Source organism: Bombus terrestris, chromosome 18, assembly GCF_910591885.1.
Source record: "Bombus terrestris chromosome 18, iyBomTerr1.2, whole genome shotgun sequence".
Classification (NCBI taxonomy): Eukaryota; Metazoa; Arthropoda; class Insecta; order Hymenoptera; family Apidae; genus Bombus; species Bombus terrestris.
The window spans coordinates 3,144,515-3,167,892 of NC_063286.1; the positions used below are offsets into that span (position 1 = coordinate 3,144,515).

The 23,378-nt window shown below is 40.1% G+C and overlaps 1 long non-coding RNA gene across 1 annotated transcript; it reads right to left on the bottom strand.

The window, feature by feature from the left end:
• Nucleotides 1-16,646: 16,646 nt before the first annotated feature.
• LOC125386898 lies at nucleotides 16,647-23,277 on the bottom strand. The gene is made up of 3 exons (XR_007227455.1): nucleotides 23,215-23,277; nucleotides 22,131-22,207; nucleotides 16,647-20,037 (listed from the first exon to the last, which is right to left on the bottom strand). It is a non-coding gene; the product is annotated as an uncharacterized LOC125386898 (long non-coding RNA).
• Between the last annotated feature and the right edge of the window lie 101 nt (nucleotides 23,278-23,378).

Sequence of the window (23,378 nt, forward strand, 5' to 3'; positions counted from 1 at the left end):
GTATAATCAAACAGAAAATGTTCAAAGCTTTATGGAAAATCCAACCTATCAAAATGGATAATAACAAATTCACACATTATTATTTAGATTAATATTCTAAAGCGTAAATAGGATGTCTTAAAATAAATGAAAAAGCCAAACATTCTAAGTATACCCTGTGGGTATAATTAAAATAGAGAATGTTATGTAAACACAGATTGTTCAAAGCTTTATGAAAAATCTAACCTATCAAAATGGATAACAACAAACCCACATATTATTATTTAGATTGATATTCTAAAGCGTAAATAGGATGTCTCAAAATAAATGAAAAAGCCAAACATTCTAAGTGTACTCTGTAGGTATAATCAAATAGAAAACGTAAACACAGATTGTTCAAAGCTTTATGAAAAATACAAAGAGTAGGACCAATTTATCAAAATGGATAATAACAAGCCCACATATTATTATTTAGATTAATATTCTAAAGCGTAAATAGGATGTCTCAAAATAAATGAAAAAGCCAAACATTCTAAGTGTACTCTGTGGGTATAATCAAATAGAAAACGTAAACACAGATTGTTCAAAGCTTTATGAAAACTACAAAGAGTGGGACCAATCTATCAAAATGGATAATAATAAACCCACACATTATTCTCATTCTAACGTCTCCAACTACATATCTGCACACTTTCGGTTGTTTTACTTTAATTCACCTGGCATGACGTTATCAAATACGAACCGACCTACCTTTGCGGCTCAAAATTTCCGTGCTAGCTATCCCTCGGTAATCAGGACGAATGTAAAAAAGAAAGAAACAACGGGGACAGAATGTAGGACGAGTAGGAAAGTGAGGAATTAGGGGTAGCTCGCGAACGGGCCAGCGAAATTTTCGAGCAGGCCCGCGTCGCTTATTTGCAGCGACATTAGCGCGGTAGCGGCGGCGGGTCGCGAGTCAAAACATTACGTAAGGTTTTTAGAAGAGGAGGAGAAGACTAATAATCTCGAAATAATGTAAGCATAATAAATGGGCGAGCATTAGCGGGGCGCTCGGCAGCCGGCTCATATTTTCGGTGGCGCTGGCTTTGACGTAGCATTACTCCAAAGTGCGTTACATATTACTACCATACACATAGCCACTTTTACACACACGCTTATACAGTGTCCTATGTGTGTGCACATGCGTGCATCTTTACGTGCGAGCGTGTGTGCCCCGCTGGCGACCTATAATATATCCTTGCAGCCAGTTGTCCCAACACAGGAGCACTCCATTTCGTTTCCTGTTTTCTTCGCGAGTGAGCCGACTTCTTTCACGACAGACCCCAGGTCGCTGTTAACGATCGTGCAAATACACTAGCTGTTAATTAAATGACAAATACCGGCCGCTCAAGTATTTTTTAAAGCGAGCATGAGCGCTCGTCCAGCGGATTACGATCGTGAAACGTTCCTGGATGAATATCCTGTGGATCAGGTGGACAAAACGTTGGCAATAATTCGCGATCGTAAGGAAGCTTGAAGGAAGAGACGATTGTTGGTCGCAATTCGAGCTCCTTTTATCTGCATGAAAGTCGACACCTGTCAGAATACGAAGTTGTCAGTTCGATGAGGTTAGGTTTTCGGATCAGATGAATATTTCAGTTAACCTAAGTATTAGGTTTCTTTCGTTTTGTAAGTAAATATGGATACACTACGTTTTTCGTTTTATATTATTTTATCGAATCATGATCCATTTTGTTCTATCAAAATAAAGATCACAACGTTTGACAGATTAGGTTTCGTGTTTGTGTAAAGATACGTCGTTGTAAAATAAAGACTCTAGCAATTTAATTACGCCCAGTTCAGTCGTGGAGAGTTTTTAGAAGATTTATATTTGGAAACAGATCATCGAGGTCGTTATCAGTGGCGTGATAAACAGTGAAATATATCGTGCAATTACATTGACAGCTCGACGACCATAGAAGACGAGATTCTCTACGACGATAGAAGACTTATACTCGTGGAAAGGAAAATTTGTTCAACTAATATTAATATACTCGCTTGTAATTGTAATTTAATAGCGCATGTACATTATTTTATTTCACTTTACGTATCATATGAAAGACTAGTAGTGTTCTATAAGAAGTTTGATTATCAAATGTAATGTTCAAGTTCTCCAACATGTTGAAAGTTATATGATTCAAATAATTCTACCGTGTTGCGATGCGTATGCGCATACGTTAAATATAATTAAGATAATTCGTGTTTCTCTAAACAGGCTCATATCTCATAGTTCAGAAAGCGAGGGAAATATGTTCTTCGAACAGCAAAGTTTGATGATATCTATAAAATGAAAGTTTCGATGGTAGTGAACGGAAATACGCGACGAATTGTTCAATTTGTTACTATTTTCTGGAAGATTCTTATCTTCTTAAGAACCGTTCTACCGCGGAAGATAAAGTAGACGGAATAAGGAAAGTGAAACGTACACGGCAACATCTAAGAAACGAAGCTCGAACGAATTAAGGATGCGTCGTTACGCTTCTCGAAACATGAGAAATAGGATAAAAATTGCGGAAGACAGGTGGAATCGGTTAGTATTAATTATGGAAACCCTCTCGAAATACCAGAAGCCAAAATATTTCGTGTGATTAATGTCTACTGCCCTCGCGATTCTCCTTCCAAGTTAATACGTTTCTGCGGGACGTTTTTATTGTACAAAGTCGAATTTCGTTGTGTTTTATAAAAAAGTACAGTGAAAAATAGCCGCACGAGCTTCGAAATTCTTCGATCCGTACGTTCTTCGTAATAACGTCAAGTCTTCTAAAATCAACGAGAACCATCGGTAAGTTTATAAGACGCGGCCTTTTTTAAATAAAAAGACAAAGAGCCTGGCACGCATGCAAAGACGAAAAATACAGGATTTCCATTGGTCGAAAGTGGTGGAACGACGATATGCACGCGACTTGGGCTCACGCGAACCTTCGAAGCCTCGTGGCAGCGACCAAGGGTCCGGTGAAGGAAGAAGAAGAGGAGTATGACGAGGACGAAGATGAGTGGAAACGCGGCAGAAAAAGAAGAGGATGAAGCAGCAGAAGAAGAAGCAAGGGGAAGGGGAGAGCGCGCAGTCAACGGGTACAGAGACTATCCGAGGTGCCGGTTGACAGCAACAAATGCCTCGGTGCGGGCAAGACGGGGAGCTCGCGCCCGGGACGCCGGTTGCAGGACCAGCTTGAGATATTACCAGGCAGATGCGGTCGCGCGCTGATCAAAGAAACGCTTCTCACTGAGAGAGATTAAATGGATGCTGGTGCGCGCCGGCAAACCACCACGCTGTGGCTACAAATAATAAGTGGAGAGTGAGAGAGGGGGAAAGGAAAGCGGGGAAGGCCTGTTGAGTAGAGAGGAACCGAAAGAATGAGAAGGATAGGAAAAGAGAGAGGTGGGTTTGCGAGGCACAGGCTGCTGGCCGTGGCCCTAACTCGCATTTGATACATTCCCATCTTCACGAGTATTGCTCTCCCCTGCATTTGTTTCTAACGCGATTGTACTCACGCCGGAACCAGGTCAACTCGATTCAGCTTCCTTCCGAGGAAAATGAATGAAAAGAGAATTTAAACGCGATACCGCGCAGCGAGTTTCGTTGGTAGAAATTGAAGGCTCTCGGGAGGAAAGGATCTTATTATTAAAGCTTCCTCGAGTCTAGTTTCGAGTTTGAAGGATACTCTTGAAAAATTCAATCACTGGTCAGGAGGAAGTATCTGCAGATGCAAGATTTTGGTTAGCATCTAAGACTTGCATCGTTGCAACATTGTATTACTTTTATAAAGAACATGTTTGTTAAACATTCAAGCTGATATGGAAGGATAATATTTTGGAAAATGATGGAATTTCAATTTTTATTAATATGTCCATTTTGTAGGTTATGAACAGAGAGCTGGCACGTGGTTTTCAGTAGTAGAATGCAAACTAACATATTTGTTAAATATTCAAGCTGATATGGAAGGATAATATTTTGTAAAATGATGGAATTTCAATTTTTATTAATATGTCCATTTTGTAGGTTATGAACAGAGAGCTGGCACGTGGTTTTCAGTAGTAGAATGCAAACTAACATGTTTGTTAAATATTCAAGCTGATATGGAAGGATAATATTTTGGAAAATGATGGAATTTCAATTTTTATTAATATGTCCATTTTATAGGTTATGAACAGAGAGCTGGTACGTGGTTTTCAATAGTAGAATGCGAACTAACGATCATAAAATTGTAGACAGATTTACATTTACAGTATGGTATATAGATATCGTATGAAAATTATCTGTCAGTTTACAAGATTGTAGAAAATAAAAAGCAGATCCGCAACGAACGTGTTATAAGGTGCTGTTTAATCTGCTACACACCGTTCAGCGCATAATACGATGATGCGGTAATGGAGGAGGCCACGCGAATCTGATTGGCACGCCATTTGAAAATCACGAATAGAGGAAAGGGGATCGGAACGCAGGATTAATGAAAGCAAACGAAAATCGGCGTTTACGTTTGCTTGGGGGCCGTTCGCCCTGCAATTTAATCACTTCAGCTTCTCGACAGTATCAGGCAGAATAATGAGAATGCATCTCGACAAACGTTATCATCGTCGAATCAGTCCTGGCAACCCCTTATTTAGAAGATAACAGCGGCTGTTCGCGAAAACTCACTCTCCTCGAATGGTGTTGTCATTCGTCGCGTTCCTCCTACCCTCCCGAAGGGTCTAGACGCGAAGCGAGCTAGCCAATGAGAGAGAACCACCTTCCGTTCTCTTTTCCACCTTCTGCAGAGCCCTTACCATCTTCTTTCACCGTCCCCTCCTACGCCAACATGCTCTTTCTCCCTCTAACTTCGTCTACGCTTGCTTTTAACTTCTCGCTCGGGTTCTCGCGATGAGATATGACTGCCACATTATCACCTGATTATGTTATCACTTTGCATCGGCCGTTCCTTTGCCGCGCTGCCTCAAACTACCGTTTATCACGACCGTGGAGATCCTGCGGGCTGGTGAACGGTCGTTGAAACGGTACGATCCTTCGAGCGAAGTATAGTCTTTAATTCCGTGGTCTTCGTTGATTTCTGATCGCTTGCTTTCACTATGAGAGCCATCGCAGCGCCTGGGCCAATGTTTCCTGTCGTTTCTCCAGCGTTAAGTGCGTCTTGTTATTAAAAATCAAACTGTTGAGAATCGTGGATCTTAACCTATTTGCATCATGGCCCTATTTTTAAGAGGACAGTTGAAGGCATCAGCGGTGTTCAACTGACGACTGATCCCTATCATCGCGTGTGGTCGGTCGTAGGTGCAGTAAATGACATCCGAATTCTTTATGGAGTTTATCGAAAATTTACTATTCAAAACGATTAGTAGACAATGTTACTTGGCAAACATCGCATCTTACATTCTTTATAACAGAAGAAAAAAGTAAAAATTATTTAGATTAAAATGGAAATTAAATCACATTATTTCTCGCGGAATTCTTTAAAATGGTCAATACATAATAGTACACCGGAAATATGGCATTTAAAGTAAAAATCTATCGGGGCAACTAAATTTTAGTTTACATTATAAAATTAGAATACTTTTTCAATTTGAATTTATTACATTTAATTAAGATTGACGGTACTTACTCATAGTGGCAGTTAAACAGATTTTCACAACAAAAGTAAGACTTGTTTAGAAAATAATAAACTGATGTAGGGTCAAACGTGATCTCTCACATCTGAAGAATACTTAGCGACTGAAATAAAGAGCAGTCGCAGCGCGGTTAATAATCCGCGCTCGATGATAGAAGACAATTGTCCGATTGTGTAATAATCCGCGCTTGGATGCAAATGGGTTTGCCGAAATAAAAGTAAAGAAACGCTAAGGTTACACTTAGAATTCATATTAAAATAGTTTTAGATCTCTTTAATAAACGATTCCTAGGATATTCGTGGATATCATTTGCACGCGTCTCGGCGCTCTCTTTGTCTCGCCATCTTCTTTTCCGCGCTACCAATGCAACAATTACACTACAGATGTGTACAACTACATACATAGTGTGTCACTACCACGCTGCCAATTACACATATTTCAATACAAACATATTGAGGTGAATAAGCATTGAAGTTCTTCGTGATAACATTTTCTGAAATCAAAAATAACCGTGATTTTCATTGAAAAACCAGTTCACGATTCATAAACTACAAACTAATGTTGCCTTAATAACAAAAAATTGCTAATTTGGCTTCGAATATCTCACTCCAAATTAACTGTCACAGCGCAGTATCGCAAGAAAATGTACGCTCCCGGATAAAGAAATCGTAGGAACATTTCGCTGCAATTCCCTTGCCGGAACTTCCACCGAACGTACAGTCGAACCCCTCGACATCGCCTCGTTTCCAATACATCCCATCAAACCTAACCTTCCAAGCAATTACAAAGCATGGTAACAAGCCGAGCCGCCCTTAGCGAAGATTAAAAACTCGCCAGGCATCCATCAAATCGATCCACGCGTGCCCCATGTGCGTATTCCTGGAGCAGAAAAGGCGAGCACCCGGGCGGCAATTTTCGAGGCAGCGCGGAAAATCGCGGCGGATTCCTGCACGGCGATAAAGATCCAATGGAGGGGGGAAAAAAGAGATTGCGCCGGACAGCCGCGTAGGCAGTAACTGGATCTGGTACGAGGTTTGGTCGAGAGAGTGCAGGAGTTGAGGCGAGCATGGCAGAGCGCTGCGGGACCATCAGGTCGCCCACAGCTCATCGCCAAGCGATCACATCTCATCGCCGCGTACCATCACAGACTATTACAAACAGAGCTCTCGTCGCGCCCTATCCCTCCGCTGTAACCGTATCGTGTCCCCTCCTCGCACGCTCTCGTCTCTACTCTTCCGTGTCTCTCTATATATCCGTTTCTCTCTTACCGGCCGCTTTTCAACCCCATCGCGATCCCACCTCCAGTCGTACGTATCACTGCCGCTCTATCAGCATATCCGACCGCTTAGCACCTACTTCCCAGGAGTGCGATACCGCTCGTAACTCATTTGAATTACACATTTCCCTGGGTCCCGCGAAATAATACGTGTGAGGATCCGCGAACACGCAAATTGCCGCGTGTACCGCTCGGGTACGAGGCTCGCGTTCCCAGCCGCGATCAACCGATGCTGAATTTCAAGCGGCCATTTCCACCAACTAGGATACGACACGCTTGGGTCCTGATCGGATTGCGAGCCGCTTCCTTCAGCCCGCCAGCCATCACTGTTCGTTATCCAACGTGATCTTTGCTTTTGCCCTGGATCAAATTATAGGGATGAGGGTTCAGATTGACTCGTGGATGGATTATTTCGATGTGAGGGGGAGGAGAGACAGAGAGAGAGAGAGAGACAGACTCTGTGGTTGGATGGTCAGTTCACTCTGTGTCAGATGATTGCAGTAAGCAGGTGAGATTTGAAGGAACGTTAGATAGCGATGGTGTATTTAGTTCAGGGACTCTGTTGGCTAAGACTTACGATGACTCACGTATGATCGTTAAAGGCGTCAAGTTTAATGGCTTTCCTGTGCTTTATGCTTCATCAGAATTTGTCACGGATAAGGCCTCGCATTGTCTTCGGACTTTTTCTTCCACGCTATTGTGTTTAACGCGCTGTTTGCGTCAGTATACTCAAATATCGATCTGCTAATTGTTTTATATAAAAGTTTCTAACTAGAGATTCGCTTCGTTTCAAACTTTACAGATATAATTACAATAGAAAATTTCAAAATGTAAATTACGATATAAAAATAAAAAGTTTCTACGGAAAATAATTCGAAATAATAGTTTGCCAGCCACTGTACGTACGCTTTCACTTTGTTTACATTGCACATTTATTTCTGTCCATTCATGATTTATCTTTTGATTCTCAAATTATGTATTTACTTCCTGCTTTTTTTAATTTCATCCTCGCCTCGTTTAATTATATCGCTTTCTTAATGCCTGTTTTTCTAATTTATCACCTGGTTACATACCATCTAGCACGTATTCGAAAAAAGATAAAAGATTGCTTCTGTAAGAAACGCCGCGTTCTGTTTTCCAGTAAGAAAGTTCGCGCTTCTGCTCGAGAACGCTCGAGGGGGCCCGCGTAAAAAGATTAGAACTCCGTAACTGCTCGAGAAAGTAGCTGTTCCGGTCCCGGGAGTATCGACGGCGTTTCGACAAGGAAATGAACGCGCCAGCGATTGATCGCTGCGCTCTTTCTCTCTCTGTACCGGTTGGCTACGGCTCCCTGGCGCCTTGCTTCGCTAATCGAGGCCCATTAAAACACCCTCGGCTGCCGCGTTGCCGAACCGCGAGCGAGCTCGGCGAATTTTCTCACCCTAATCTTGCTCGGTAATGCTCGAACTTTCTAAACCTGCAAGATCGCGGCGAAGTGGCTCTTAACTTGCCTACGGTTGCACGCGAAAGACCGGCTGCTTTCAGCATTTCCGAGATTCTTCGGCTTCTTTGGTCGCTGCGATAATTGCACCAGCCGGTTTCCTTCGGCGCCGCCATTCTTCCTAATTTTTCGATCCATTGGATTAATTGGAGTACATTCTAGAGGAATCTGGAAAAAGATCACTACTTGTATTCCTCTTTGATGTAAGAACTATCAGAGTGAAATAGCTCGTGATATTTCCATAGGAATTTTATGTGCTTTTTTACCAATTTCAATGATTTTTCATGAAAAGATTGCTTCTCTGTGTGTGTGTGTGTGTGTTATACACAAGCAATAATTATGCCAGCCAAATATATATCAGTAACTACTTCAAGAAAAACTCTACATCTTTGTTTATGTATATCTGTGACCTGGAGACTCCTATTACACAAAAATATTCTAAATAAAGAGAGGTGCATATTATTGTACACTTATGTTTTGGATTGCAAGGTCTAGAAACAAAGCAACTAATAAACAGATTTCTATTTATGGTCCTTGTAGCCTTTAGCTGCAGCTATAAGGTTAACTTTTTTGGTAATGTTTTTTTGCTATCAATGAACATGCTCCCTATTATTCCATTGTATTGTAACACTAAGAGAGTGAGGGTCTGGATAAGCAGAAACTTATACATTATACCTATACCTTTATTTATTTCAATATATTTTTCTATTACAAATTCATCCACTCAAGCTCAACAAGTAACAATTATTAGAAAAATTGAACTATTTGATTGAACACTTCAAATATAAAGTGTGTGATACAACTGAAATAAGAGATTTATGATAATATAGCCAGAAAATAAAAGTAATGACATTCAACTATTATAGTTGATGTTGAGGATAGCTGATTGAAGAACCAGTGGATGAATTTGTAATAGAAAAATATATTGAAATAAATAAAGCTATAAATATAATGTATAAGTTTATGCTGATAGAGATCTCTACTCTTTTAGTATTACAATACAATGGAATAATAGGGAGCATGTTCACATACTTATAGCAAAATGACATTACCAAAAAAATTAACCTTATAGCTTTAACTAGAGGCTACAAGAAACATAAATTAATAGAAATCTGTTTGTTAATTCCTTTGTTCATAGACCTTGCAATCCAAAACATAATATATATTATATATATAATAATAAATAAAGATGTAGAGTTTTTCTTGAAGCAGTTGTATCTTTGATGTAATCTTCCATTTTGGTTTCCTTGGAGTCTTCCTTTACATATTTATAGCTCAAGTATCGATCGTTCAAGTTTCTAATGTCAGTCAACAAAACAACACCAATTTTATGAATTTCTATAGCAGCAAGTAGCAAGGATCAACGTCTACCATTATACATTTCAAACATTTCTGCGCGTGAATAATACGCCTGAGGTGTTAGCGGTAGTGTAAATAATAAACTGTGAGTAACACGATCTTTTCGAGCTTCGAAATATAACCCCTGCCAACTGCTTTATCCCTCTGCCAAAAGAACGATAGGCACAAGGTTGGTAACCCGTGTCGATAACGCGGAAGATCAGCTCCGGTCACAGACACCGGCTCGCAGCAACGTTCAGCACACAAAACACCTGACAAGATTTACGTATATGACGACTGGTCATTGAGATCGCGTGATTCTTTCCAATTAATTCCGCCAGCGTGGCTTTCATTAGCGAAGCAGCCAGTAGGGCAGAAAGTATCGCGATTCAATCGCAAATCTAGGGAAATTTCACGACGATGGTTTGCCAGCGTTAGGAAGCCATTTCCGTGGCAAGAAAGCAAGAGATATGACAGTCATAGACGGTACGGGAGGTGGATTAGGGTAAAAAGAGAAGAGGGTAAAGCAGAGAAGAGAATAGAAGAGAAGAGAAACGGTTGGCGCAACGAGGACCGATCCTCTCGGCGAGCAAGGATTTCCCTAATTATTATAACCCATTAATGCGATGAGCGTTATTATTTTAATGCCCGTATCTGCCGGCAGTCCGGGCTAATTTGCCTCCGTGAAATCGATTGTGCCGCGTGCGTTTGCACGTTCATAAATAATCAGGCCGTGTTTACAGGATGAAAAATCGGTGCCGGCTCGGTAGCGGCGCGCTGTCTGACGTTATAATAAATCCGCTGTTTCGCGGCTCTCTAACGAGCGTTCTTGTCGGACGGTTGTCGATTATATCAATCGTTCCGAGCCAAAAGTCTATACTGGACGGTTTCCTTCCGCGAAACTCCGCGCTTCGCGCCATTAAGCCCCGAGACCGTTGCCAATTCCCGAGATTCCGTACGAACGTTCGTTACTTGACGCTTTTAAAACACCGGAAAAACAGCTGTCATGCGAATCCTCCTGTTCGGACGTACACCGGTCCATTTGTCTAGTCGATTCAGCTGTCTACGCCTTTATCCAATATCGAACACTCGTTGTCGGTAATCCTTCCAATGTATAAATCTTTCTCGTGAGTACGTTATTTATTCCACGTTTTTCTCAAACTCTATGTACGTATCTGTACAAGCAACGAACGGTATTTACGTGCTTTTGAATTTGAATTTTTTTTAGCGAAGATCGCCACCTAATCCATCATGGCGGACGAAGCAGGAATCACGAAAAAAAATTGTTTGGAGAAAAGAGCAACGGTTCGTAAGATATTTAAGCCGCGAACCAGTTGTCGGATAAGCGTATCGTGTGTTCATGGCTGTCCGCGTGCCTCTGATAGTTATCATAATCTGGGTATTTCTACGGGGTTATCGTTAACCACCCACCGATACATAAACCATAGACGATCGAGTGTCCTTTACCGGCCACGGGACATGGTGCACACCGTTGACAGGAGTTTCACGGCTCGGCCGACAGATGGCTGTCGTTTAACCGTCGCTTCAACCCCTAAGCCCGTTGCGCAAAGCCTCGTTGTTGGTCTATCCCGTGGCTAAGTTCGGCTAGAGGGTGGATGAATTACCGACCCGACAACTCGAAACGATGAGGTTCAGCTTTATAGTCGTTCGTCTAAATAAGCGGCCACGCCGTTCGTGCTCTGGCGTGACTACCGCAGGCGACACGTTTATATTTATCCGTCTTTCTTTCCATTCTTTTTCCTCTTTAAATAACACGTTTCTTTCACGTGGATCGATCGCTCGTGACGGAAGATTACCGTGATCGTTTGACGCACAACCGGTCGAGAATGATAGTTGCACAGAGATGCGATGTTATCCATGGGAAATCGACGACTCTATCTTGCCTCGTTACTCATGGCTAAACTGTCATCCGTTTCTGACATTCGAATTTATAATTCCTAATCAGCTTAAACACATTCACGTTACGATCTTCTAGAGAATTAATGACGTTTAAGCCTCTAGCTTTCCCAAATCCTATCCAACTTTCCCAGATTTCTTAAATCTAGTTGCTCTTGACCCAGAACCGTTCTTCTACCAAATGCAAACTCATAATCGGTAAGTCTTTAATCGCAGGGAAAAATTAGAAACCGGTAGAACGAGCATTCGCATAGCCACGAGGAAACCTTGAGAATCCGCTAAAATCCGTACCGTTATCTATCAAAAAGCTGCGCGTCGCATACCGTGGATACCAGACGCTAGATCGACGATAGAGACAAGATGTTGTGGGAGGGTGAGGTAGGCAGGGAAGCAGAGAAAAAACGTCGGCGAATTTCTTTGAAGACGTTCCCGAAAGCCTGAGACTGACGCCCCTCCACCGTGCAAGAGACGGTAGACCGAGCGTGATTGCCGTAATTTCGCCTCATTACAATTACGCTAATATCCAGCCATCAATTAGCCAAGGCTAAAGAGCCTCGCATTAAATAGCTAATGCATCGGCGTCGTCGCTGCTCGCCACGGCTCGAGATCAGGCGGTTCGCTCACTCACTCGTTCGTTCGGTTGCTCGTGCGCGGTGCACGGATGATAGAAATGATGATGACCGCCGTGAACTAGGTTTCCACGGTCAGCCTTAATGGCTAAATTACACGTTACGATTGTATCGCGACTCGCCGCGCCGTTTCGTCCACTTAATACCGCCGGTCGGGGGAGTTTCGTGCTTTGATAATTGCCAGCCATGAATCACCGCGATCGCCAGAGACGGTAGCCAATAGGAAAATCGTTATAAGATCTGCTAATGAGCGTCTCGCGATCTCCTCGCTTCGTGAACCTGTTTATTTCATACGAGGAAAGTGAAACCCTTCATGAGCATCTGCTTCATAATGTTTACTGTGAAATGTATGTATATTGTGAAGTTGAAATTTAGATTTGAAATATTAGAAAAATATGGAACTATCGCTTGGTATCTGTAAATTTTCATAGTGTCCATAACCCTGATCTGTTAGATCGTCCGAAAAGTTTCTTTTGTTTTATAAAGAAACAATGGATGCACGATATTTTCCGTTTTATATTATTTTATCGAATTACGCGTGATTCAGTTTGTTCTATCGAAATAAAGATCACAACGTTCGACAGGTTAGGTTTCACGTTTGTGTAAAGATGCATCGTTGTAAAAGACAGGTCTGGAAAAAACAGATACTTTTCGGACAACTTAACACTTATAACCCAACTAAACATAACCTAAATTCGACTAAACCTAAAGTTTGCGAGACAACTGCTGTCGAACCCTCTCGAAAATCGATCGAATTAAGAAGCAGCGTTAAGACGTCGATAACACAGGAGTTTCAGAGCGAGTGATTAATTCTCGGTACGTATGAATGACGAGCATAGTATCGGTTACAGACGAGACTCCTTTTTACTACAGCCGACAGATAAACCGAAAGAGGGTTCAACGTTTCGCGGCACGTGCTTCTAGTCTTCTAGTTCTTTTCGTACATATGCGTCGATAAACTCGATATTCTCTGATATATATTCTCTTGTTTCGGCTCGATGATCGGCGGCACTCCTTCCTTTTTGTTATATATTCCACGTATCGTTTAATGATCGTGATATTTCTCGCGGACTTGTAAACGTAAGACACAGCTGTGTGTGAAAATATTGAGAAAACACCAAGTCTAAGTTCTACGAGTCTAAACGAAGATTGATTTGATTTATTTTCTTCTTCTTTTCTGTTTCTTCGAGCAGGATGCATGTTTTTCGAATAATTTGCAGCTGAAAAAGGATTTAGCTTTGGGAAAACTCGTCGCGGCATCTATTAAATGCTATTTCCTCGCATCCCGTCATCGGCTCGTATTTTCATGATTTATCGTCGCTTGTGTGTGATGCAATACCCTCCATCGGGGGCCGTAAGTGCGCGTTTAAACGATAAATCTCGGAAGTCACGGTAGGAGAAGCTTTTCAGGTCGCGACACACGCGGGGTAGCCTGGCTTCTGCCTATCGATACCTTGGCCGCTGAAAGAGTTTAAATACGTGCTGCGGAGGAACCTCTTGAATATTTTAGTCTCTCGAATCTGCCCTTATTCTATGACCATTTATCAAACTGCTGCAACGAGAATTTCTTGCTGAACCGATATCTTAAAAATTATGTTAATTTTCTCTATTACGCTTTAACTATATACCATTTTTATTTCGTCTTATCAATGGAAATTAAATTATCGCTTTTACATTTCGCCGATTTTGGATAAATCAATTTTGTATTTCTTAACACTGCATCGAGTTTTCGAGTACAGTTGTACGATTACTATCGTCCTTTTCACAATCCAATTAATATTATCGTTACGATTTTACGGGTCACAAGTTACAAGTTGTCGACGATGAGTTCCCTTACACAACTGTAGTCAGTTCTTCAATTACGTTACTGGTCAGTTGATCGTTCTATTCGACATTTTATAAAATTGTACAACGGAAGTGCACAAATTCATTGCGAATTTTTATGAACGTAACCAAAGAAAAATAGAAACTAAATTAATGTTCGTTTCACCGTTTAAATATTACACCAGGCAATTGTTACTTCATGAAACCACTAATTATATAATATTAATACTTAACCTCTTAGATATTAGGTTGTCCGAAAAGTTTCTTTCTTCTTATGAGGAAATAACACACGCACAACGTTTTTTGTTTTATATTATTTTGTTGAATTACATACGGTTCATTTTATTCTGTCGATATAAACACCGCGATATTTCACAGACTTCGTTTCACGTTTGTACGAAGGTGCACTGTTGTAAATAACACGTTAGCGAAAGAAAGACACTTTACGGATAACCTAAAAATTTGTATATCTTTGTATATAGCGTGATATTTGTAATGTACAATTTGTTAATTCGTTAATAATATTAGTTAGCAAATTATCGCCTATGCGTGTCTAGACAATGAATCTTTCGAAGCAAATCGTCCGGCAATTACACGATTCAAACAGGTATTACAGTTTGATTGATTCCGATTAGTTTCGCGTTGCCAGTCGCGGATATTGCTTTCCAGCGTTCTCGAATAGCGGTGTCTTTCAATTACAGTTTTCTGCCATTTCCGTGGACGGACGGATCGATAATAACGCGATAAATCTGGCCGGCTATCCATGGTCAGTTATACCAGTCAACTTATTCTTTCGGCTGTTCGTAAACAACGTGACAAATACCTCGCCAGCCCATTAATCAACTCGTCGTAAATTCGCCCGCCACTTCGACCGCTTTAATTGGAACTAAAACGCGAACTCCTAGCTTCGTTCGCGCGTACATCGAACTCGGATTACTCGCTTTAGACCGACGGGACGCGCGCAAAACTTCCGCTGCAAATGCACGCGACCAAAGCCATCGTTGAAACATAAAACTCGGTGAAAAGTTTCACTTTATATTTCCTCGAAGTTACACAGCGAATATAACTATTAGGTCGTCCAATAAGTTCGTGCCATTCGTTTTTCTCTTATTTCACCATTCTCAGCTACGTTTTTATTCACATTTTCTTGATTTTGGAATATTCGAAATTTTAATAAATAAAGATCCTAACAGACTTCTCTTTCATCCAATAAAATATCTAATTACGATTCATTTGATCATTACGATAAAATTCCTTATCACCTGTTTCATGAATATAAAATAATACACGTCGAAGGTGATTCATATGAACTAACCTTAAAAAATCAAGTCGATTCTATAGAAGCCATTTGAGAAGAAACAATCAACGAATAACAAACATTCTTATTAAATTACATATTAAATATGTTAAATATATTTTATAACAATTGTTACTGTGTTTGTCTTACGAAACTTATAGAACACGACACGTCCAAAATGGATTTGCATAGAAAAATTTGTTAATATGTAGTTTAATAAAAATGCTCGTTATTCGTTGATTTTTCTTCTCGAATGGCTTCTATAGAATCGACTTGATTTTTTAAGGTTAGTTCACACGAATCATCTTCGACTTGTATTGTTTTATATTCATGAAACTTGTCACGAAGAATTTGAACTTGACGTAGTGCCAACTTATTGCACGACCTAATACTTTAGCAAAGTATGAAAGTAAAAGTAACTGTGTTAAAAAGTAAAAAGAAATGTAATGAACAAAGTAAATGTTCCTTTGTTACAGATGTTGGAAAAGTTCGAAGAAGAAGATGTTTGGTCCAGCAGCAACATTTTTTCCCTCTGATCTTCCACACCACTGGGACAATGTTACAAGCGTGGATTGCAACTTATAAGGAAAGCTCGAAGAAAGTCGAAGGCTTACACGAAGCTTCGCGCGAAATCAAGATCTTGGTTTTAAGGTGGGGACACCGAGGTAATGGCGTGTGCATTATTCTGATAAATCGCCTCGACTGGCGTCAAACCTGACTCTGGCCTGACGGCAACCTTGGTCAATCGTATCTACTTCTACGCAAGTAGAATCGATCCTGTGCGGGATATTTCAAAGGAGACTTCTAAGGAAAAATACCACTACGTACATGTGCTACGAATTGCATCGGTTGTATCAGAACTCTTTCTATCAGTTTAGGAGATGCTTTATAATTTGTCTTGAAATTAAAAAATTAAAGACTGTGAAGATAAAGAATTTATCAAGTAAAAAATTCTATAACATAATTGGATAATTATGGTGATAATTTGTAATGTATAATGCGATATATTTTTTAATATAATATATAAAATAAATTACACTTTGATACCGTCATAATTTTATGATTAAAAATTCTATGATTTGTAAAAAATTCTATAACATAATGGGATAATTATGGTGATAATTTGTAATGTACAATGCGATATATTTTTTAGCATAATATATAAAATCAATTACAGTTTGACACGCTCATAATTGTATGATTTGTAATAAATTCTACAACATAATTGGATAATTATGGTGATAATTTGTAATGTATAATGCGATATATTTTTTAGTATAATATATAAAATCAATTACAGTTTGACACGCTCATAATTGTATGATTTGTAATAAATTCTACAACATAATTGGATAATTATGGTGATAATTTGTAATGTATAATGCGATATATTTTTTAATACAATATATAAAATCAATTACAATTTGACACGCTCATAATTGTATAATTAAAAATTGTATAATTTGTAATAAATTCTACAACATAATTCGATAATTATGATAATTTACAATGTACAATGCGATATGTTTTTTAATATAATATAGCGTGAAACACAATTTTACACTTTATAAAATCAATTACACTTTGCAACGTTCGTAATTGTATGATTATCTAAACTACATCACGTCAGAAATAAGCAAGTGTCTTATTACACTCTTATTACACTCTATAAAGAATAAAATCATTGCAATGTGATTTTGCAATTAAAGTGATATAATTGAAATAGATGTAGTGTAGTACTATTTTCTCCTAACCTTATTTCCGAGTAACCAGGCCAAGTCCGAATTAACGCGAGTTCCCAATACCAAAATCGAAGAATTGACAACGCTGCCTGAGAGTGCACTCGTAGCACCATTAATCGACGATGCAACAGCGCGGTGGATTGGGCCGCCTCGAATTTCCATGGACACTGATTAAGCAACGCTCACGTTCACTTAATATCCAGATGTCCGATAAAGACCTTACGACAGAGTTGCGGCGATCGCGGGTCGAGATAGATGCGGCGTCCGGCAGACGCGCGTCCACCGTGGCAAAATATTCGAAACGAATGACTCGCGTCGTTGTGGACACGGCTACCGTGCATTTGTCCGCTCGTTCCTTCGTCTGGATCCTATTAATCCGTCGCTAATGAGCACCGTCCGATCGCCGAGTGGAAACGCGCGAGTATCATCCTCGAAAGGAGCAGGATGGAGGATTGGCTCATTACGGGCCACGCCGCGTGTGCTTCGTGACTGGCTCAATATTTAACGCGTCTCGAGCCGTTCCATCACCTTTCGATATCTCGACACCTGGTCAGCAGGATTAGAGAACTAGTTCTGAGACTTGCGACTCGATGGTCGACTGCAATCGATGTTCGTTGATTACCGATTCGCCTATTCGGGCACGTTCGTTCGTACTGGGTGTTCACTTTCGAGAAAATCTGGCTACTGAAGCGAGAAAAACTCGAAAGAAGAATTAAAGAAAGAAAACTAAAAAGAAAACACCACACTGACCTCGCTAAAGAAATAAAATAGTCAAACTAGAAGATGGTATCCTTCTGGGGTTAGCCATCCACGTATTATTTAGCGATTAAGCTAGAAAAATTGTCCAGCTGGACAAATTGTAAAGTACATATTAAATAATAAAGAGAAAACTTTCGAGAAAAGTCAATGAATGCGGAAGAAGGGAGCATTTGGAAACCATTTCGAAAGAATGGTTTATAAGGAACACAGAGACTTTTGTGAGCGGGAGAGAAAGCTCTAGGTAACGGTTGTTTGATATTGATAGAGAGGAGAAAAGCAAAGTTTAAACGTGTCAAAATTCCTGGTAAATAGAGTTGACAATGTAAAAAATGAACGGCCATCGAGGTTCAACTTAGACAAATATCGAAAGCGAACAAGAGGGTTCTTAGAATCAACGAAGCATAACCAACGATCAATCGCCACCTTTGCTATCTGGTTGCTCCGCTTTGAAAAATCCCTCGCAACCGCAGAGCGTTAATTAACCGAAAAGTCACAATTACGGTTCGAGCGCGCGTCGAGCACGATAAAAATCCGAATTCCCCGTGTCTTGGGATTATCTGGGGAATCTGTGAAAGGAGAAGGCAGGCTGTAAGCTTGTGTTTAACAGGCGTATTGATCTGGACGGTTGGGTCCACTGGCCGGTTTGATAATTAGTCAATCAGTCAGCGGTGTGCGTTGTTTTATTGAAATACGGTCTCGAGTCGAGGGCCAACTCTTAACAAGCGGCGCACGGTTCATTCATGCCGGTTAATTCCCACTCTGTTTCCTTTTCGCGTTGCTTCGTTCAGCCACTTTTACGCGCACTGTGTCATTAATCGTTCGATTAAGCCGACCGATAACGCCCTCTCCAGGAGAGCGGTCCGCAGGCGTACCACCAGCCGGCGCCATAACTCCCTAGCGTGGCAAGACGCGGTTACGAACGAACGAGCCACGATCCTGACGTTCGCGTTCGTTGGAGAACCTGCGACCGCCTACCTGGATCATCGGTACCGATTTTTCATTCGAAGATACTTTATTCGCCACGCATGCGGCCGCTCGAGACGTCGTGAAACATAGGGACATTTGGATGGACATGAAAATACACTCTTATCGATTCCGCGAACCCGAACGATTCCTTGCTTACCCTGAACCACGTCGATAATTAATTACAAGGTTGAATTGAGATTGCGTGGATGGTCGGGAAGTTGTTAACGAGACCAAAATCGAGGGAGGAGTGGCATCAAGCGCCATTGGGTTTCATCGATTCGATTCTTGAGAATCGTTCGGTGATCTCAGAATATTTTGGTGTCTGGTCTGTTATTTTAGAAAATTACTACTCTTTTTAATAAAATACAAATAGAAAACATAACAAGCATTTAATAGTTTCGATCAAAAATGCTAAAATCACTAGATTTATTAGTACGTAGTTCTTAATTTTTACGTTGTTGTAGTATCCATTTCAAAGAAGATAAAGAACTTTTTACTCTTCAAATTTCTTTTCTATTTTTTGTGTCACTATTCTACATGTACATTACCGTGCCATAAATATCGAGACACGATGATATCTCGTACAAACTGTATGCTTTCCACTGTTTTCATTTTCTAGTTATTTTACTAAAAATCTATTATTTCAGATTTATCTCTTGCCAAATCCCTAGCTTGTATCTGTTTTAATCTCGGTTAATTGCTCAATCCTGCACATAAAGCGGTCGTACAGAGGCGACCGGTTGAAAATAGTTCCTCGGGAACGGAAGCAACAAATAATCGTCCAAGGTGCGGATGCAAACCGCGCGTAACGTGGTTCCCGGTCGCGCGAAAGCGAGGAAAGAAAGAGAAGGAGGACGAAAGTGAATCGAAAGGAGGGTAACATACCGAAAACGAGGAAAGAACGATCGTGGGGCACAAAGAACGAAAGAGACAAAGATAGAAGGAGAGAGAGAGAGAGAGAGAGAGAGAGAGAAAGGAGTGGCCGAAAAATCGAGAAACACGTTAGAATGGATGCGGCCCATATAATTTCTGCGATGCTTCTCGAGTCTTCTCTTCGCCTCGGAGATCATCCCTGAACTGTGTCGAAGAGTCATCGTCTATGAGCAGCGAGCTCGTGTCATTGTGTCAGGCTTACGATTTCGTGTGTTGATCCATTGTCGCGGAACATACGTCCTGTCAGCTTCCAGAAACTATAGGATCAGTTAAATCAACCACTGACTATATCGACTAGAAGATAATCGGTCGTTAGAAACCTCGAAACGACTAACCTTCAAATTGTCATGATATGTAAAATCTAACCCTCGTGCAAATCTTAATTTAATATTATATCATCTTGAGATAATACCATCTATGATTATTTTGCTCTTTTGAAATGGTATATTAACAATTTCCAAAATTGGATCAATCCCAATGGAGATGTTTGATTAACAATTTTCGACGAGATTCCATTTGCACTGGGAATTTTATTTCAATTTTTATTTAACGGCAGTTCCCAACGTTTTTAAGTGTTTTATTTGAAATTTACTTTGACTAAAAGATAAGATAATCTCAATAGGCAAAGGAGGAAACCTAACCTTAAAATACCAGTTTTATTCACACTATTCTTGTATTTCCTAACTTTTAAGCCTATGATATATCTTGAAACAATTTCCAGGATGCAATTCTGGTCTTTTTCTTAGCACGTTTCATAAAAACAGAGTGGAACTCGACGAAGGAGCTCCTGAGATAAAAACTAATGTCGAGTCACACTCGACATAACAGTGCAAAGGGTTAATATCGAGTACAGAAAGATTTGCAGGGATTGAAGATACAATTGCGAATGAACTAGAACGAATTATTGTAGATCTTACTAACGGCGCCTATGGGTAGTTTACACTATACACGCGTACACGTTATATATACGTAGTCCCGAATTTGCAGTGCAAAGCAAACCGTATGTCGGACATCGGCACGATTTATCGCGTTGACACGTGTCTCTTACCGAGACGCGTTTCGCCCCTGTGCACGGCCTCTCTTTTAACCGCGATTAAAATACATTTTCGAGGATAGAACGACCGAATTTCCGCGGACCCCGTTCTCTTACCGTGAAATGGTTAACTCTTTCGTCGTAATTTATAACCGCCTGTGATCCGGCCTCACCGAGAGCTTTATTAAACATGAAATGGGAACCATGTTGCAAGAAACATTAAACTATGTCTTGTATTTGGAAAACTAAATTTAGAAAAATGTACAAATATTTTGTTAGAATGGAAGATTAACTCCTAGGGAGAGGGGGGAGGTGGACACGGGGTAATTTCTTACGCGAAAGTCCCTCCTATTTTAATAAATTAAAAGTAAATTGAAAATTACTGGTATTTAACAAATATTCAGAATATTTTTATATTTATTGATTTATTACTTTTTTCGAAGAAGCAATTCCATGTTATGTAGTACATTTTTGGTATTATTAATCCATCTGGGATCATCGTCCCATAGAACCAGTCGTTTCGACTGCTGTGGTAATTCTAGTGTTAAGATATTACAGATGACGTTTCTATATATTTAGACATTTTCTAAGCTTAGCAAAGCAGAAGCTTTGAAATATCGTGCGATTGTGATATTCTTGTTCCCTCCCCTCCCAGGCCATCCTCTCCCACCCCCTCCCTAATAGGCTAACGAACTGTCCTGTTTTTGCGTCCATGCTTTCAGGACATGAATTAAAATATCGTGCATAAGCACAGCGCAACAGCGGCTTAAATTTAAGCTACAATAATAATCTTAAAAAAAAAAAAAAAAAAAATGTAATAATGCATGGCTACGTCGTACCGTCGCGTATCGGTACTTTTGCCTGTACCACCCTACAATTAGAATTCAGCGTTTATTCTGGAAAAAAAATCATGTAAAAAGAAATATGTAAAAAACCTGGAATTAATAAACAAAGATTAAAAAAAAAAAGAAAAAAAAAAGTGATATTCTTGTTCATCCACTACCCTAAAATCCAATGTAGCATTTCATCACAATTCACGCCCTTTTAATCCACTGCACGTATCCTGGTCCAATTTTTCCCCTTTACCAAATCATCGACGGAAGGAGATGGTAAAGGAGAAAAGAAAGGGAAGGACGGGGCAAAGAGCGCACGCAAGCTGGGAACAGGATCGCGCGAAGCCAAAGATCGGAGAAGAGAGGCTGCTCGTACAGGCACGTTGGCCGACCGGACAGATATGATTTATATTTCTTTCCGATCGTTCACATTAAAAATGGTAAATGCTCTTAATGACGGCATTAATAATTGTATTCAACGAACCGCCGGTATTGACCTGAAGACACCCGTGCGAGGCACGCCCGTAGAATACCCTTGTAACGATCTGGTCCGGCATTCATCTGGGCGGAGAGAGATCATTTGTGAATGAGCGAACATTCAATGGGCACACTTTTGATCCCGACATTATTAATTATCCGCAAGTAGCTGCTAGACGCTTTGCTCTCTTTTTTCTAGCCGTGCACGGACTTTCCAGTGCAGAGAACCCTCGTGTCTTTGACCCGTGACTCAACATTGCAATGGTTTCGAAATCGGTTGGTTATCGGATCATTTTCTTCGGAACGTACTAAATTTCATAGGTATAAAACTTGTTGTTAACGCTAGAACTGCCGATAGTTGACACGAAGCTATTTCTAACAAAACTAGTGAAAATGATTGGTATTTTAAAAATACCTAATAATAGAGTGTTTTTATATTTATTGATTTATTACTTTCTTACAGAAGAATTTTCCTGGTAACCGATATCGTCATATCGAATGACACGCGGTAACAATTTTAAGAACGCGTGGGAAGCCGTACGAAACGAGGAAACTGGTTAATTGGGTTTCGAGTTTGGATACATAAAGGACAAAATAAAATTCATTATATTATTTCTTTAGTTATCGTCGCGAAAGTCGTTACATCATTGCGGAAAAAAATAAAACACGAAGTAGAAATTTTAAAATAAAATTGTAAAACCAGTCGAAAGCAGACTGCATTGAAACCAGTTAAAAATTGTCAATTTTTGTATAGACACAGAACAGATACAATACAACAAAGTGTAATCAGAAATACAATACGCAAAATCGAATAGTTAAATTTATTGAAAAACTATCGATTATCTATTTCCATCAAACTGCGAACTGTGTAAATTTACGCATACTTGACAAGTTTCCAAACTCGAATTTCTCGAAAGTGAGGTGTTCAAGGCAATTACGTTATTCTTGACTTTATTTTCCTACTTTATTAAGCTACAGAACGTTCCTAATTTCACTGGAACTATGAATCTAATGGCACGGTGTATATGCAACGTCAAACACCCCTAATTCCATTTCCCGTTAATAATAGAAAATAAAATTTCAAGACATACTTTTGTATGTATCGCCTCCATCGACAGCTAAAAGGAACTGGTAGCAGCACACGAGTCAACACGAATATTCGCAGTGGCTCGTATTACTACGCCTTGTAGTGTCAACACTGTTTTGGTTTGCCAGTTTCAAATGTAAACAAACTCCTAGCTAAACATTATCGCTG